Below are 6,000 nucleotides of genomic sequence, written 5' to 3'. Positions count from 1 at the left end.
CCCGTGTGCCCCCCCCAAAAATGTTTTGGGGCTGCCTCTCATGCTTACTTCGTTGCCGTGACTCCCTCCCTGCTTCCACCTGTTCCCATGGGAGAGGATCCCTTACGGCCAGGATCTCCTCCCACGTCCAGTATCCTTTGCCATCCAGGATGTCCTCCCATGTCCCGTCCTCCTGACCATGCTGCTTGCTCCGTTTGTGGTGGGATCTTCTGTAATGTTTGTCGTCGGAAGGAGACCAAGGTGCAGCGTGGTAAGTGTTCATGATTCTTTCATTTCTCAGAACACCAAACAAAAACAACAAAAAGAATAACGAACGTCACGTACTGCAGGCTTCACAGAGCTAACAAAAAACAAGATCCCAACAAACACCAAAAGGAGAATGACAGCTTATACAGTGGGGCAAAAAAGTATTTAGTCAGCCACCAATTGTGCAAGTTCTCCCACTTAAAAAGATGAGAGAGGCCTGTAATTTTCATCATAAGTACACTTCAACTATGACAGACAAAATGCGAAGAAAAAAATCCAGAAAATCACATTGTAGGATTTTGAATGAATTTATTTGCAAATTATGGTGGAAAATAAGTATTTGGTCACCTACAAACAAGCACGATTTCTGGCTCTCACAGACCTGTAACTTCTTATTTAAGAGGCTCCTCTGTCCTCCACTCATTACCTGTATTAATGGCACCTGTTTGAACTTGTTATCAGTATAAAAGACACCTGTCCACAACCTCAAACAGTCACACTCCAAACTCCACTATGGCCAAGACCAAAGAGCTGTCAAAGGAAACCAGAAACAAAATTGTAGACCTGCACCAGGCTGGGAAGACTTAATCTGCAATAGGTAAGCAGCTTGGTTTGAAGAAATCAACTGTGGGAGCAATTATTAGGAAATGGAAGACATACAAGACCACTGATAATCTCCCTCGATCTGGGGCTCCACGCAAGATCTCACCCCGTGGGGTCAAAATGATCACAAGAACGGCGAGCAAAAATCTCAGAACCACACGGGGGACCTAGTGAATGACCTGCAGAGAGCTGGGACCAAAGTAACAAAGCCTACCATCAGTAACACACTATGCCGCCAGGGACTCAAATCCTGCAGTGCCAGACGTGTCCCCCTGCTTAAGCCAGTACATGTCCAGGCCCGTCTGAAGTTTGCTAGAGAGCATTTGGATGATCCAGAAGAAGATTGGGAGAATGTCATATGGTCAGTTGAAACCAAAATATAACTTTTTGGTAAAAACTCAACTCGTCGTGTTTGGAGGACAAAGAATACTGAGTTGCATCCAAAGAACACCATACCTACTGTGAAGCATGGGGGTGTAAACATCATGCTTTGGGGCTGTTTTTCTGCAAAGGGACCCGGATGACTGATCCGTGTAAAGGAAAGAATGAATTGGGCCATGTATCGTAAGATTTTGAGTGAAAACCTCCTTCCATCAGCAAGGGCATTGGAGATGAAACGTGGCTGGGTCTTTCAGCATGACAATGATCCCAAACACACCGCCCGGGCAACGAAGGAGTGACTTCGTAAGAAGCATTAACTGGCCTAGCCAGTCTCCAGATCTCAACCCCATAGGAAATCTTTGGAGGGAGTTGAAAGTCCATGTTGCCCAGCAACAGCCCCAAAACATCACTGCTCTAGAGGAGATCTGCATGGAGGAATGGGCCAAAATACCAGCAACAGTGTGTGAAAACCTTGTGAAGACTTACAGTAAACATTTGACCTCTGTCATTGCCAACAAAGGGTATATAACAAAGTATTGAGATAAACTTTTGTTATTGACCAAATACTTATTTCCCACCATAATTTGCAAATAAATTCATAAGAAATCCTACAATGTGATTTTCTGGATGTTTTTCCCTCATTTTGTCTGTCATAGTTGAAGTGTACATATGATGAAAATTACAGGCCTCTCTCATCGTTTTAAGTGGGAGAACTTGCACAATTGGTGGCTGACTAAATACTTTTTTGCCCCACTGTATGTGATCCACAATCAGAGACAACGATAAACAGCTGCCTCTGAACCACACTCTGCAAAAAACAAAGAAATAGAAAACATAGAATTAAAGAAACTAGAATGCCCACCATAGTCACACCCTGGCCTAACCAAAATAGAGAATAAAAGCCTCTCTATGGCCAGGACGACGTGACAGTCGTGCACAAAGTAGATGTCTTAACTGACTTTCCAAACTGTAGTTTGTTAACAAGAAATGTGTGGAGAGGTTGAAAAATGTGTTTTAAGGAGTCAAACCTAAGTGTATGTAAACTTCCGACTTCAACTGTAAGTGACCCCGAACTTTGGAACGGTAGTGTACCTTTATATTTTATAAAACTAAACTCTAGGCTTAGGCCATGGAGCTGTAAAGTTGTTTGATCTTATTTGGAGAACAAATGGGATAAGGATTTAAAGTATTTTGTTTTACAACTGAATGATATTAAAATAATTTGCATAAATCATGAAGTTAACTGAAATAATTTAGGTTGTTTTGCATTTCCTAATTGCTTTTGCATTGAAATCCCATGAGGAAATTAGGCCTTTTGCAAATTGCCAGCTGCATAATCTCACCACAGGACTCTGGCTCTGTTTCTTCATAATATAAAAACAACCCCAGCCACAAGAAAGCTGTTTGGAATTTGCTTTCTATTGTGTTTCTAGCTCATTTCTGCTGAGTGCTCGTTCTAGTGGAGTAGGGGTGAGGTGGAGGGGTTGAATTGTTCAAGATTTGCATTGTGGCCCGATTGTTCTTCTGTTAAAGATCTTTGATTAAAGACTGAGGCAGGGCCAGTCTGCCTCGGAAGCAAGCAAAATGGTTGCCTAGTCTATAGGGGATTCGTCACTTGGCCCTGATATTTTGGGAGCTGTTTACAGTCTCCTGTGTGATGCCTGCTGGTCAGGGGCTTGGCTCAACATTTTGTATATTGCTCTCCAAGGACTGAGGAGTTGATTGGTTGAACATGTGACATCATTGAGTATCACAGTTTGCAGGTTGGAGTGAAAAAATTAACATTGTTGTGTTTTATTGCAGTGTAGAATATTTCCATAGAGAACAAGAACACAATCATGTGATTAAGATGTAGACATAAACAACATGTCATTCATAGTAAATATGCATAATAGATAAACAGTATCTCTGCCTTATAACAAAACAACGGTGGGATTTTGAAAAAGCAAATGCACAGTGGAAAAAACTGCCAAAAGAGCATGAGAAAGTGTAGCAGTTTCCCCTGCAAGAATGACCAAAGAACCGAAGCCCAAAACCCACTGTCTGAATCTGTTGCATCATTGGACAGACTATAAAGAGCATATCAAGCAGAGTGGTGACTGGAGTGGCATGATCATTTCAAACACTGGTGAATGACCTGGTAATAGTTCCTCATTATATCACATTGTGTCAGATCTGTGTTTTGTATTGTGACTATATAAGGTAATAAAAGTGCAAATAATGTATCTGTCATCAAACTTTGTGTTTTTATTGTCATGTCTCATGCTTTCATTGGGTGTCATATATGTTATTGGTTTGCCATCATAAGTGTCCTGTGGAGTTTACATAACAATTTGGACATTGATCCAGCAGTTTGTTGTTTCATTAAATATTGAATGACTGGGTTAAATGGCTCATATACACATTATATGGCCGTGTATCTGTCTTGTTATTCTCTTTCTCAGTGTATCGACTACAAATGCCGTTATCGCTCCTCAGATGCTCAGTTGGCCTTGCAGACAGCTTGCCTGTTATGGGTTTGCACTGCTCATTAAACGGATGACACCCAAACTACTTATCAGCCTGGCTTTTGCATGGGCTGCACTAACTAACAAGACCCATTAGGGATGTGTCACCGTAAACCTCCCCTTATAAAACAGTGTCACTCCCTGGCCGCCTCGCAAGGTCAAGGGTTCACTTCCTGTATTTTACTAGTAAGGTCGGGTTATCAGGGCTGAACTGGAAAAGGCCCAGCAAACCTGATAAGGGCCAGACTAGACGGAATGGGCTCCTCCGTCCTTCCCAGTAGCTCCCACTCCCCTGCCTGTCTGGCCCGTTTCTCGAACTGCGGGCTGGGTAGTACAGTGCCAGAGTCACAGACTTGTTTTAACTGATGGGCATTCAAGTGACTTCCCTGGGTTCTGATAATAGGACAATACATAGATTAGAGCAAAGTTGTGAAGCACATTCTTCTCCACCCCATTACATTTCCTTTGGTGAAATGTCTGCTGAAGACATTGGTCTGTGATAAGAACGAGGGCTAGCCAAGCAATTGCTGATAAACAGTAGAAATTTGCCATTAATTTAAAACCTCTTGACTACATCAACACGAATTCTTGTGACAATGAATGTCAGTGTCCTCATTACATTTTATTTTATATTGCACATCTATAAAGGCTTATTACCATATTTGTCTCAAGCTCCTTTGACATGCTGAAAACAGAGACAGCATAGCACACATACAGAGTACATGCAGGTCCTGAAGCCCAGTCACTGCCAGTGCCTTGTGTTCTGATGTAGTCTGAATGCTGAGCTGGCATTGCCCAGCCTCTGGGCTGTGAGGTGCCAGGTCCTGAGGTTGATTATTTTCCCTTCCGAGACTGGGGAAAATTAAAACAAACTGTCCTTCCATATAAATAGTTGGAATTCTGTTTGCACAACTGACTGGGAGCAAGGATTAGAACATCTGAGGCACCAGTCCTGAATGGGCTTTCTTGTTTTTCTTTAGGATTGGTGAGTACGTCATTGGTCGCTCGCTCTGAGGGAAGAGAGACGTGGGATGTATTATAGCCGGTCTAAACTGTATGAGCTTTTGCTCGTCATATGCTATGACAGACTGTCCTCGGTAGTTTCAATAGATCTCATAATGTTCTGCCATCCAGAGTAAAATACAAGAAATTGCCGTGTTAAAGCAATTAAGCTATATTGTCTGGTCTTGAATGAATCCATGTTATTTATACAATAATATTTCATGCAAGAAGAACACACCTAGCCAGATGGAATCATGAATGGAAAACACCCTTCCATGCTGTGGGTATGCATGCCGGCGTACAAGTATGTATGACATGTAGATTGTAATGTTTAAATACAACAAATGTGACCCCAGCGAGGTGAATGAAGATATTGTGATGATAATATAAGGCAGAAATATGTGCGCTATTTGACCACGGAGTTTATAACCGCGTATGTTCTTTCGTGATCTCATATCCTGTGCCTCACGCCTTCACTTCCTCTTAGTAAGTGAGGAAGTTTCAGGCAGTTAATCCGACGCCTCATTCGTTCTTTCACTGAGCTGTCAACATTTAATTGTGAGGCGACTACATTCGATATAAAATATATATAGCCAGCTATACTTCTCTGCAACAACGTTTTTCTTTTTGAAAACAGCTGCTCTCGTCTTACTATGACTCTCAGGTGATCGTCAAAGAGTCCAGGTGGTTCTGGTAAGTGTCTTTATTTAATTTCACATCACCCCATGTGTTGGAGATTGCTTGCTTGCTAGCGAGCTAAAAAAAAAAAACAGGCAGGCAGTCACTTCTGATATTTTTTCCACTGATTGTTCTTTTAACCAATCACATTCACATCAGCTCTTTTTCAGAACAGATCTTTTTAGTCTAAAGAGAAATTGGAGAGAAAAAAAATCTGAATTGGGCTGCCTGTCTAAACGCAGCCTAAGAAAGCTAACGTTAACAACTAGCCACAGTTCAGTCATGCTCAGCCATACCATAGTAGTGTAGCCAGTTCTTGTGTATCACGAAATGGGGATTCCTCCAGTCCGTTTGCTGTCTCTCCTGTGTTTCACATTGACAGCTAAACTAGAACGAGCGTCTTAAGCTAGCTATTTGTCCAGCTAATTTAATTTCTATGAGCGAGCTAGCTTTCTTGCTCTGTCATATTGGTCCCCCTCTCCCTATTATCTGAGAACATTAGCTAGTTAAGGTTACTTGGTTAGCTAGCGAGAATGTTTTAGCTGCTATTGTATGCAGTTCATCACTGCATTGTCTGTCTAAA

At 41.9% G+C, this 6,000-nt stretch overlaps 1 protein-coding gene across 2 annotated transcripts in view; it reads left to right on the top strand.

The window, feature by feature from the left end:
• The first annotated feature begins 5,215 nt into the window (after positions 1–5,215).
• The window catches only part of atp13a3 (ATPase 13A3), a 52,243-nt gene continuing 51,458 nt past the window's right edge, over positions 5,216–6,000 (top strand). For both annotated transcript variants that reach the window (XM_024423162.2, XM_024423161.2), the window contains exon 1: positions 5,216–5,432. The gene's annotated coding sequence lies outside the window, so the exon portion shown is untranslated. The remainder of the gene's footprint in view (positions 5,433–6,000) is intronic.

Source organism: Oncorhynchus tshawytscha, linkage group LG06 (assembly GCF_018296145.1).
Source record: "Oncorhynchus tshawytscha isolate Ot180627B linkage group LG06, Otsh_v2.0, whole genome shotgun sequence".
Taxonomy (NCBI): Eukaryota; Metazoa; Chordata; class Actinopteri; order Salmoniformes; family Salmonidae; genus Oncorhynchus; species Oncorhynchus tshawytscha.
The sequence above is the reverse complement of the archived record's forward strand: the minus strand, read 5'-3'. Positions and strand labels throughout refer to the sequence as shown.